Below are 13,417 nucleotides of genomic sequence, written 5' to 3' on the forward strand. Positions count from 1 at the left end.
TAAACATGTAAATAACCTCCCTACACTTAAGATGTACATTGTCCTCAATGTACAAACAGATATAAACATGGCATAAACAGGGTAACATAATAGAGGGAGAAAACTGAAACTGCCCTAACTAGTGGATGAAATTCCCAAAATAGTAAAAAGCGGAATTGTAGAGAAATGTAGAGCATGATTCTAATAAGAAAATAAACACAAATATCGAAGGGATTAAAGGATTAGAACTAGATTAGGAATAATTATTTAAAATAAACATATAGTTCAAAATATAAGAGAAAAATAAACATAAAAAGAAAAAAGACACATAAAAATAAAAATAAAAATAAAATAAAAACAAGCGGACTCAGTGGTCCTCATTATCAGAGTCGTGAGTCGGTGGCGCTGGAGGAGTGATATGAAGGTGCTCGCGAATCTACTACAAAGTCGCATCGTAACTATCGAGCCTCGTATCAATACTGTCGAATCTTTAAGTACAGTACTGACGAAAATCAGTAAACTCCTCGAAGGATACTCCTTGAAAGCTAGTAGCAGAAGGGGCATGGTGGTGACTCGATGGTGGAGGCTATGGTGGATCCTCGTGATAGGGAGGAACATCATCAGCAAAGTCCTCTTCATCATCCTGAGCGTTAGAATGCAATAATCGGTACTGAGGAAGATCCACTCCACGTCGTCACTCGATCATCCTCATATGTGTCATGCTCGAGATGCCCTGAGGGGACATCTGGCCTGCTAAGGTAAGTGTTGAGTACTATTCCGATGTGTCGAGGAGACCGAAATATCGAGAGATGCAAGTCACGTAAGGGCCTAAGAAAAGGGGGCCCCTCTTATGTCGTTCAATCTGATGGCAGAAGGATAGTGCGACAATGTATTCCAAATCGATAATATGGTTGTAGGTCATTCTCCAAAGGAAGTATGCATCGTGAGTGTGAGCTAGAAGGGCGTAGATGTACCGTAAGACTGAAGGGAGAGATGTCGCCTTTGAGCGACTCGCGTCATATGTAGTCTGGCTACTGTTAAGATCGGTCTAACACTGCGAAGGTGCGTGATGGCTGTACTGATGAAGTCGAAGAAAGTTCTCGACAGACATGAACTCCTCCGTGTAGAGTCCCATAGTAACATCAAACTCTGAGACACTCATGTGTCGCATCAGCCCATCGAGGTGGAAAGAAATAGTGTTCGGCTTGTTGTGGATTGCCATGACCTGCTAGGCTGGGAAGCTGACACTGAACTCTAAGGTGAGCTCTGTATAAGTGGGCTCGACGATATCGAAGAAGCGATCCTAGGGAGCGGTAGCGATGATGGCACGTATGTCATCGACTAATTAGACTTGTTCCAAAGCGGCCCAAACAATGCAATGACCCAACCCAAGTGGTCGAACTCGGTGTAGCTGGTATAGGTCCTCATGGGGGCCTGCCTGAAATCGGAGATAGGGGTAACGAATCTTAGCAGGTGCGCTGGAGGAGGAGGTCGAACCAGGGCCCTTCCGTTTTTTCAACATTGGGATAGAAGTCTTCTTGCCTCGAGTGTTTGTCATGATGTACCTGAAAATGTAAAATAATCCCAATCAAAAAAGTAACTAAAAGAAGAAATCAGCAAGTAAAGCACTATGTTAAAACAAATAGGTGAAATGAGGCAAAATGAATTAAACAATGGGTATAAAGAATGGAATAGCAGGAGTAATAAAGTTAAAATAATAAGAACAAGAACTAACCTAAACTATTATGCATCAAAATAGAAATCATCAGAACCGACTTAAAGTTAGAATAACAAACAAAAATAAATGATTGATAAAATTAAAAAAATAAAATAAAGATAAAAGTTAAAAATAAAAATAAATAAGATAAAAAAAGAAAGAAAATGGTGGAAGAATTATCTGACGGCGTGTAAGGTGGTCGATGATGGCACATGTGGCGGTCGATAGAAGAGGGTTAGCCAAATAGGTGAGGACTGGTAGGAATAGAAGGTGCGCTCGGGTGAGCTAGTGAAGCGTGAGGGCTGACGTAAGAGGGAAGAGGAGAAGGAGGGGGTTAAGTTAGGAAGGTCAGTCGAATGGTTGTGGGCGTGGGGAGTAAGTGGGATGGGGGGACCGAATCAGGATGGGGGATGGTTGTTGACCGGTGGCTGGTTGTTTGTGCGCAAGAGAGAGAGGGTGGTCGAGAGCGGTTTGACGAGATGAGGGTGAGTGATGATGGTGGTCGGATGGTGAGTAAGAGAGAACTATGGTTGCCGAAATATAGGTAAAAGTTGCGGCGGCTGGGGGTTGAAGAAGAGAAGAAAAAGACAAAGTAAGAGAAATAAGAAAGAGGGGCTAGGGTTTAAAAGTGGGCACGATCGTGTGAGGCCCATGGTGGGCCACACGGCCTTGTCACACGGCCTTAAACACACCCATATGTCCCAACTGTGTGGTTCATAAATCTGTATCGCACGACCGTGTACTTCGTTGTTTACTTCTCCTACGCCAGTGTGGTATCCCCCACGCCCGTGTGTCCAAACACACGGCCGTGTACTTTACCCACGTAACTCTTCGACTTGTTTAAAATTTGAAAATTTAGCTCCAGGTTTCACACAGCCTAGGACACGCCCGTGTGTCAAGGCCGTGTGGTCCATACGACTGTATCGCACACCCGTGTTGCCTCTTTTAGCCCGTGCCTATTGATTTTGGGTGATTTAAGCCCTATTTCCACACGGCCAAGGACACGCCCGTGTGTCCAGGCTATATGGGTCACTGTACCTCTATAAAAACGCGAAAAATAGATAGAATAAATGGGTTAGTAGTGTTAGTACTGAGGTTGCCTCCCGAGAAGCGCTTATTTATAGTCTAAGCTCAACACACCTCATATTTGCACGGTCATGGTGGTTTGAGGAGTTGAAACTCCTCATCCTTGCTATCATTCTTATCAAAATAAGGTTTAAGACGAGTACTATTTGCCTTAAAAGTGCCAAATTTGGAAAGAGTTACCTCGACTGTACCGTATGGAAAAACGTTGAGTATCGTAAAAGGGATTGCTCCATTAGGTTCAGAAGTGGCAACACGAAAGTCTATTTCATCTAACAGTACTTTGTCTCCAACCTTAAGTTGATTCGATTCATCTCTAGGTTTGTCATGGCACTGCCTTGATTTATCGTGTATCATCAGTTTTTCCTTAACTGTTGTTCACCATTCATCTAGTTCCTCGATTTGTAATGTTCGTTTGTCATGGATGACCCTATTGTTGGTAATAGATCATGGCTCGTTTATGCTTTTCTGAAGTGTTTCCTATAAAGAAGGTTAAACCACATGATTAGTCTCATTAACATGTTTTATAGAATCATCTTCATGACTTGCTGCCTTGACCGAATCACGAGCTTGGAGCGTGATCGTATCTTCTTCTACACAGAGTGTGAGTTTACTTGTACCAACATCAATGATTGTTCTAGCAGTTGCTAAAAAGGGGCGTCCTAAAATTAAAGGGACATAACTATCATCTTCCATGTCTAGAACAACAAAATCCATTGGGAATATGAATTTATCAATTTTTACGAGCACATCTTCAACAATACCCCTAGGAAATCTAATGGTTTTATCTACTAATTGAATGCTCATCCTAGTTTTTTTTTGGTTTCCTAGGACCTAGTGGTTTAAACATTTTATAGGGCATAACATTAATGCTTGCCCTTAAATCAACCAAAGCATTGTTAACATTCAAACTACCAATTAAATAAGGAATCGTAAAACTCTCTGGATCTTTCAACTTGTTAGGTAGCTTATTCTGTAAAATGGCTGAGTAAACTGTATTTAATTCCACATGCGATGCATCATCCAACTTTCATTTATTAGCCAATAGCTCCTTTAAAAATTTCACTGCGTTTGGCATCTGCAAAAGAACTTCTATAAACGTTAAGTTAATATGTAACTTTTTTAAGAGTTTAAGAAATTTACCAACTTGTTCGTTGGTGCAGTCTTTCTTAGTTGCGTTAGGATATGGCACACGAGGTGTATACTCTTTACTTTCCGATTTCTGTTTACTGTGGTTCACCTCATCCTTACCTTTACTTACCACAAGTCCTTGCCTTGGTTCTGGTTCAGGTTCAACTAACTTTTCTTCATCTCGAACAGTAATCGCATGAAGCTGTTCTCTTGGGTTAGTTTTGGTGTTACTTGGCAAGTTACCCTGTGGTCGTTCAGAAATCAACTTAGCAAGATGTCCTATTTGAGTTTCGAGCCCTTGAATCGATGCTTGCTGATTCTTTAGCGCTGTTTTGGTATTCTAAAAGTGAGTTTGTGAACATCTCTTCAAGGTTCGATTTCTTCTCTTGTTGGTATGGTGGTTGTTGAAAATCTGGAGGATGTTGTGGTCTTTGATTTCCTTGATCACCCCACGAGAAATTGGGATGTTTCCTCCAACCTACATTATAAGTGTTACTATACGGGTTATTTTGAGGTCTAGAATTATTACCCATATAGTTGACTTGTTCCTTCTTGGTGCTAGAGTTGAAGGATGGATAATCTGTGTTGTGTACTCCTCCTTCATTTGAATTACACCTCAACACTGGATGTACTTGAGTAGAAACACACAAACTATCAATCTTTTTATTTAAAAGTTCTACCTGGTTAGATAGCATAGTGACTGCGTCGAGGTTGAAAACACCAGCTACTTTTGACGGCTTCGTTCTCATGACTTGCCATTGATAATTATTCAGTGACATTTCTTCAATAAATTCGTAAGCCTTTTTAGGTGTTTTGTTGTTTAAAGTTCCACCGGTGGCTGCATTGATCAGTTGCCTTGTTGAGGGGTTCACACCGTTGTAAAAAGTCTGGACTTGCAGCCATAGAGATAACTAATGGTGAGGGCACCATCTCAATAAGTCATTGTATCTCTCCCATGCGTCATAAAGAGTTTCTAAATCTATCTGTTTAAAAGAAGAGATATCATTCCTCAATTTAGCCGTTTTAGCCGGCGAAAAATATTTAAGTAAAAATTTTCAGTCATTTGTTCCCAAGTGGTGATTGACCCTCATGGTAACGAGTTCAACCACTGTTTAGCCTTATTCCTCAATGAAAAGGGAAACAACCGAAGGCAAATGACATCATAAGAAATGCCATTTATTTTGAAAGTATCGCAGAACTTTAAGAAATTGGTCAAATGAGTATTAGGGTTTTCATCCTGCAAACCATCAAACTGAACAAACTGTTGAATCATGTGTATAGTGTTAGGTTTCAGTTTAAAATTATTTGCAGCTATTGTAGGTCTAACAATACTCGATTCAACCCCTGTTAAATTAGGCTTAGCATAGTCGTACATAGTACGAGGAGTAGGATTCTGATTCACTGGATTTGCGGCAACCACAGAAGCAGTGGATTATTTTGATTTTCAGCCATCTCCTCGGTTGTAATATGGATATCATTTTCTCGCTCTTCCTCTATGTATTGTAGGCTTCGCCTTATTTCTCTTCAGTTTTTGCGAGATGTACTCTCAATTTCACAGTCAAAAAGTAGAGGTCCTGACGGGTTTCTTCTAGTCATAAACTATAAAAACCTGCCAGAAGTAAGGAAAAGGAAATTTAGTAATTAAAAAAGAAAACAAAATTAAATTGAAATAATAAAAAAATGGCTAAGGTAATAAAAATTAAGCGTTCCTAATATCTTAGTCCCCGAAAATAGTGCCAAAAACTTGATGGTCGTGAAACTAATTAAAAAAATTCGATAGGCAAGCGCAACTATCGAACAGTAGTATAGTTATGGTGAGACCGGGAATATCGTATCCACAAGGACTAAAAGTACTAGTAATTACTATCTTTCTATTATCTAGCCTAAGAATTAAAGGATATTTTTAAACTAAAACTAATTATCTAATGAACTTAGATTACGACAGAGATTAAAGTTGGAAAATACTTTTTAGAAAATCAATGGAGAAGACAACACCCAAGGAAGAATCCACATAGACTTCACTTATTACTTCTAAATTAGACGATTTATTCACTTAACTTAATTTGTAGAAATTCCTAGTTTATGTTATTATCTCTATCGAGACTAAAAACAACTGACTCTAGGTTGATTAATTGAAATATCTTTCTAATTAAAACCCCTATTGTCGCATTAACTCGATCTATAGATTTCCTTATTAGATTTGACTCTAATCCGGCAAATTTATATCGTCCTATCTCTTGGATTGCATGCAACTCCGCTTAATTATGAACAACCTACTCTTAAACAGGAAATTTTGCTCCACTGGATAAGCACTTCAAAACCTGAATTAGTATTCTGAAATATTGAAACAAGGATTAAAACTCGCAATTAAGAATAAGAACAAGTATTTATCATATAATTCAAATAGTAATAAGAACTGTCTTAGGTTTTATCTCCCTTAGGTATTTAGGGAGTTTAGTTCATAATAATGGAAAACATCTCAAAATTGGGAAAACAACAAAACATAAAGAAACCCAAAGAACGTTTAAGAGAATTGAATGGAGATCTTCAGTCTTGAAGTAGATCCTACTTCTGAGTTGATTCCGATGGCTGTCCTTGAGTATTTTCTCCTTTCTACTCTGCTTATCTTTTTAATCCTCTTCTAGGGTGTTTATATAGACTTTGGAATGCTTCAAAACCTTCAAACTTAGCTTTTTCCGAGTAGAATTAGACTTGGGCTCGACAGGGGCACAGCTGTGTGGCACGTCCGTGTGATGGTGTTCTGGTCTTGTGTAATTCTGAGTTGGTTTTTAATCGACATGGCCATGACACACAGGTGTGTGGCCTGCCTGTTTGTATCACACGGGCGTGTGGTTTACCCGTGTGAAAATGCCTAGGCTATGTGAAATACTAAGATAAGCCCATTTTGTCCATTTTTGGCTCGTTTCTTGCTCTTTTCACCTTCCTATGTTCACCTGAGTATAAAAAATGAAATTAAAAGATTAGGAGCATCAAATTACTAAATCTTATGATAAATTATCCAAAAATATACCAAGCATGGGATAAAAATATGTATATGTTATGACTTATCACACCACCATACCATTGTCGGTTTCTTCCCCATTCCCTTTGTATTTATTTATGTTGTAATTATTATTATTATTATTATTATTATTATTATTATTGTTATTATTATTATTACCATTCTTTATTATTTTCTTATTATTATTCTTTTCATTAATAGTCTTTTTAGTTATTATTCTATTGGTTTTACTAATATTGATTCTTTACTGCTATTTCTTTGTTAGTTCTTGATATTTTAAACATCTCTAATAATTATGTTACTCTGAATTTACTTAGCAGTATTGTTCATGTCTCTTGTTTTAGTGATTTGATTTTGTTTTGGATTTTATCATTACTATTCTGGTTCTTTTTGTTCGTTATTAGGTTATTGGTTTAGTGTTAACATTTAGTTTATCATGTCAAAAGCATGTTTCTTTATTATTTTTATTGTTCAAGTTTAACTTAGCTATTGGTACCCCCTAGCCTATTCCCTTTATGACAATTCATCATTTTAATCGCTCTTTTTCAGGTACACCATGACAAACACACGAGGTAAATCTAAGGTTGCTGTCCCCGCTTCGAAAAAGCGAAAAGGCCCCGGTAGGACCTCATCTTCGAGCGCAACTACCGAGGCTCGCCCCCCTATTTTCTGATTTTCAGCGGGCCTTCAGGAGGAACTGTACCAACTTCATCGAGTACGACCCCTCGGTGTGGGTCGCTGCATTGATTGGGCCACATTAGAGTAGGTCCGTTTGGCTGATGATGTGCGCGCGATTATTACCATAGCCCCGTGGGATACTTCTTCACCATTGTCGAGCCCACCTACTCGGAGCTCACCTTAGAGTTTAGCACCACATTTTCGATCCAGCAAGTCATGTCGGTCCATGACGAGCCAGGCACCATCACCTTTCGCTTTGGCAGGTTAGTGCGACACATGAGTGTCCTAGAGTTCGGTGCTGCTTTGGTACTTTACATAATAAAGTTAATGACTGCCGAGGACTTTCTCCACCTTCACCGACATATTCATTACTCACCCTCGCAAAGTTGGGTTGAACTCACAGGCGGCCTGACTAATTATGACGCAAGTCACTCCAAGGCAATGCACCTCTCTCCGGCCCTACGGTATATTCATGCCCTCCTGGCTCACACTTTGACAGGTCCAAGAGAGAGCACATGAGTGGTTAGTACTTATCACGCCTATTTCCTGTGGAGCATGACTACCAGACATGTGTTTGATTTAGCATAAGAAGGGCCCCATCTTTCTCGGCCCTTACGTGACTCGTCTCGCTCGACACTTTAATTTACTCGACATACCGGAGCAATCCTCAACACTTACCCTAGTCGGTCAAATGTCCCCTCAAGGCATCTCGAGCATGATACATATGAGGATGATCGAGCGGCAACGTAGAGTGGACCCTCCTCAGTATGGACTAATCCAGTCTGACATTTAGCATGACTCAGAGGACTTCACTGATGATGTTCCTCCCTATCACGAGGACCCACCACAGCCTCCACCATTGAGTCACCGACATGTTCCCTCCACTGCTAGTTCTCAAGGAGTGTCCTATGAAGAGTTCATGAGCTTCCGTCAGTACTGTACTGAGCGGTTTGACAGTCTTGATGTAACTTTGCAGCAAATCTGTTAGCATTTACATATTACTCCTCCAGCGCCGACGACGCACACATCTGATGATGAGGACCATTGAGTCCATTTATCTTTATGTTTATTTTTATTTCTATTTTTATTTTTATTTTTATTTTTATGTTTATTTTGTTTTCCTATTTTGAACTTTATTTTAATTATTATGGTTGTTTCTTAACGAGTAACCCTTTAATCTTCTTCAGCATTGTGTTTATTTTCTTATCAGTTGCTCAGAATTTTGCTTTACCCCTACATTTATCTACAATTCCGTTTTTCACTATTCTGGGAGATTCATCCACCATTCAGGACAGTTTCGATTATCGCCCTAACTTATGATATTTTGTTTGTATTATGATTTATATTTTTTTGTACATTGAGGGCAATGTACATCTTAAGTGTGGGGAGGTTATTTATATAATTATTTAAAAATCCTTGAATTATGCCTTGTGTTTAAGTAATTTTCTCATATTACTTTTAGAATGAACTCGTATTAATTTGTGATTTTCATTGATATGTTTTAGATTAAAGTCATAGACACTTGTGCATTGATGGTTTAAACTTTAGACATTAGAGAATCAAGCATGATAAGTCTATTTTCAGAATTAAAATTTTTAGGATGTTTCTCTAAATTGAGGGGAAGTTTAAAAATTTGCAAGATTTACATCAAAAGCCATAATTTTTGTGAGATTTTGAGCCTGTAGAGCATATATTTTTTCGTGCTCACTTTGTTATTGGTTATGAGTATGTCAATATTGAATTGTGATTCTAGAACTTGCTTCGATTATACATGTCAAGACCACAGCTTTGATTTGATATACTGAGATAATAAAGGCACCTAGGTTTTAACTCACTTACCCCACAAAAAACCCACCTTCACAAATTAACCCTTAATGAACCTTTTTGAGCCTAACAAACCATTTCTTAATTTATCTTTAATATTAAACCATACATCAGACTTTTTGATTCGTTAAGAATTTTACCTATTTTATTGACTCTCTTTTTGTCGAGATTTGATTTGGTTAAATGCCTAACTATGATCTTTTATTTTAGTTGTATAATTTTATCTTATTATTCATTCATTCAAAAAAAAGAGTTGAAAAAAATACATACATGTTGATTATTATTAGTTCTTTATCTTAATCATAAGTAGTTAATTTCATATTTTGAGAAGAAGCTCATGTTTATCTTTAATAAATTCGATTGATGTAAGTATTTAGTGTTAGTTTATTTTTCTAGTTAGGAAATTTGTCAATCTGATCTCGATTCTAACCTTCTTTTTCAGCCTTTATCCACACCTTTAAACTAAACCCTGTTACAATCCTTTAAAGACCTTTTGATTTGTGTATCATCTCATTTATATTGGTGGAGATTTTATTTTCATGCAAGCTTATGGTAATATTTTTCATGTTTGACTTTTGAGTGCTTAAATTTTGAACCTTAAATACTTTGAGTGATTTCAATGAATCTTTAGTAAGGATGTCAATTATTGTTGTTTTTTGAATTAAAGGTAATTATTTATATAAGGGAGAATACCTATGTTTTCATGCTTTAAAAATGTTAGACTTTGATTGTTTGTACATTTAGTGCTCTTTTAGTTGAATTATCAATGTATGATTATTTGCGAAATTATGATAAAGCGTTATTAATGAGAATTATGGATTGAGAGAGTTTAGTTTTAATTGTGAGTTGAGAATTTTGCTTGAGGACAAACAAACGCTTAAGTGTGAGGATATTTGATAAACCATAAAAGTAACACATTTTATTCCCATAGTTAGCATTTTTTTGGATGGTTTATCATGTAATTTAGTGAATTAGATGCTCCTAATCCCTTAATTTCATGATTTATACTCAGGAGAGCATAAGGGAACAAAAGGATCATACCATAGGCTAAAAACGGACGAAACGGGCTGACTGAAAGAACCACACTGCCAAGACGAATTCCACACAGGTTGAGCACACGTCCGTGTAAGCCACACGGGCTGCCCACACGCCAATTGGTAGCCCGTGTCAATATCGTTCCCTGTTGACCAAATACATGGAAAAAGCCAAATTTTAGGGTTTCTGAGCATTCTAAAGTCTATAAAAACACACTAGAAGAGGACCTAAGGGGGACACAGAGTAGAAAGCAGAAATTACTCGAAGGAATCCGTTAGAATCATCTCAGAAGCAGATTCACCTCAAGATTGAAGATGTCCGTTCAAATTTCTCTCGAAGTTTATTTGGGTTTTTTTATGTCTTGTTTTTTTTTTTTCTAAATTTGAGATGTTTTCCGTTTACATTATGAACTAAACTCCCTAAATACCTAGGGAGGATGAAACCTAAAATGGATCTTATTATTTAATTATCTGAATTACACGATAAATACTTGTTCTTGTTCTTGATTATGTGTTCTTAATCCTTGTTTTAATGTTTTCAGGATATTATTGTTTGATGTGCTTATTCAGTGGAGCAAAAGTCCCTTGTTAAGAGTAGATCTAGCATAATTAAGCGGAGTTGCATGCAATCCTAGAAATAGGATGACATAAATCTGTCGGATTAGAGTCAAATCTAATAGGGGAATCCATAGATCGAGTTAATGCGACGATAGGGGTTTTAATTAGAAAGAAATTTCAGTTAATCAACCTAGAGTCAGTTGTTCTTAGTCTCGAAAGAGATATTAACATAATTTAGGGATATCTACTAATCAAGACAAGTGAATAAATTGTTTGATTCAAAGTCAGATTAACAAGTGAAGTCTAGGTAGATTCTTTCCTGGGTATTGTCCTCATTATAAGTTTTCTTCAAGTATTTTTCACAATTTGCTCTCTGTCGCGTTCAGTAGTTAATTAGTTAGTTAATTTTAGATTAAAACAAATCTCTTATATTTTAGGCTAAATAATAGAAAGATAGTTAATACTAGTACTTTTAGTCCTTGTGGATACGATATTCTGGGCTCACCGTAGCTATACTACCATTCGATAGGTGCGCTTGCCTTGGTCGTGATCGTAGACTAGTTTAGTGATTCATAAAACGATCATCAATAAAAATATATGAAACTTATATGTTGATAGCTCTACCAATGTCATCTATTTATAGGGAGATATAAGAGAATCCTGGTTGAATAAGTATAAAGCAAATAATATTTATTTAATAGATAAGCACTCTTTTAGTCTAATAAGAAGGGGGAGGCACATTCTAGATAAAAACACTAGGGTTTTCGCCCCTCACATGTAAAATGAAGAGAATTGGACCTCTCCTGTATTGGGTCCAGTTATGCGTGCTTTTGATCTGTTGTATTTACATACGTCAAACTAGGCTCTTTAAACACTCAAATAGCTTATTCTTGAGCATTTTATAGCGTCTTTTGTAATATTTCTGTACTTTGTGGATTTCATGTTTCATTTTAGTTTTCATCACATTTTAACACTTTTTTAAATAAAATGGCATGCATATGTCATTAGAGACTTAATATTTGAGTTGATCTTGTTTCAAGTGCTTGGTTAATGCAAAAATGAAAATAGGAGCTTAATCTAGAGTCTAGGTCACGTCATTTAAAATACGAGTGGCAAGCGATCTAATCGGGATAGGTTATTGATTTGTCATAATTTATTATGGAAAATAAAGCTTTTTTCACTACTTAAGGAGCTTTTATTCAAGTACTTTTATGTTAAGAAGTTTTTAGTTTTTAGTTTTTAGTTTCAATTGAATAAATTGAGCTTATTGTGATGTTTTATGACCTATTTAGCCTATTTAGGCCTAAGGTGGAATTAACAAGTTAATCGAGTGTACGAGAAGCAGCCTAAGCCAAGAAGTCAGGTTGTCTCAACACTTAGCCAAATTTCCAACCAAAATTCAAGAGGCAAGCTATTGGCCTCAAAGTTGCAACAGTAAGATAGTAAAGTCGCGACATCAACCCAGTCCTAGAGATCATGTAATTTGCCTACAAAGTCATGACATTGGCCAGAGAATGTCGCGACATTGGACTCGATGAGCCAAAAATTATGCAATGGTGTTTCCATTCGTACAATCTCATTTAACTTGTAACTTAGTTTGTAATCGACCTAATTAGATCATAATACACTCAAACTATAAATATTAGCTTAAACCATCAGTTTTAGGGTTTTAGCTTGTAGTTTAGTTAGATTTCAAATTTTTTTATCATTCTTGTTCGCATTAATTTCAATTTTTAATTCAAGTTCTTTTCAATTTTTATTCATTATTTTCTTTTACTTTATTTTCATTTGTGCTTCAATCCAAAGGCATAATCAACATCTTTTGTGGATAAACGTGGTCGTTCTATCAATCACCAATTTTGGATTCACCGAGATTATTGAGAATTTCTTACCCTTTCTTATTATTTTGCATTGTTCTAATGTTTGATAATTTGGTAGGATTATTTACATCTAGAATGGTTGGTAACTAAACCCTTAGGAATGTTTATTGACTGAAGTGGGTGTGATTTGTTTAAGGCTAGGGTTTTTAAACTAATTAATTGGATTAGGTTGAATATGCTTGAACCGTAAAATTGACGACTCTAAGAAGTAATTCAGGTAGATGAGATCAAAAGGGTATTCTACTTAGAACCGATTCAATCTAGCCCGGTTTAGTTCCATCAGGTCGAAAGATAAGTAGACTAAGTCGATTAATTAATTTAGTTATAGGCTGAAAGGAATTAATAAGGTTAGTTCTTAATTAACGAGTAAAATTTCCAACTTTAGGTTAATCACAACCATAGACATTAATCATCCTTTTGCATGTTAATCTTTATTATTAAGTTGGAATTTTTAGTATTTATGCAATTTAGTCTTTGTTACTTCAAACTCTTAATTTTAGTTTTAGCCATA

At 36.6% G+C, this 13,417-nt stretch overlaps 1 non-coding gene across 1 annotated transcript; it reads left to right on the forward strand.

Moving 5' to 3' along the window:
* The first annotated feature begins 4,819 nt into the window (after nt 1–4,819).
* On the forward strand, nt 4,820–4,926 carry LOC128281352 (small nucleolar RNA R71). Its single transcript, XR_008271560.1, has one exon. It is a non-coding gene; the product is annotated as a small nucleolar RNA R71 (small nucleolar RNA).
* Nucleotides 4,927–13,417: the final 8,491 nt, after the last annotated feature.

The sequence above is a fragment of the Gossypium arboreum genome, chromosome 9 (assembly GCF_025698485.1).
Source record: "Gossypium arboreum isolate Shixiya-1 chromosome 9, ASM2569848v2, whole genome shotgun sequence".
Taxonomy (NCBI): Eukaryota; Viridiplantae; Streptophyta; class Magnoliopsida; order Malvales; family Malvaceae; genus Gossypium; species Gossypium arboreum.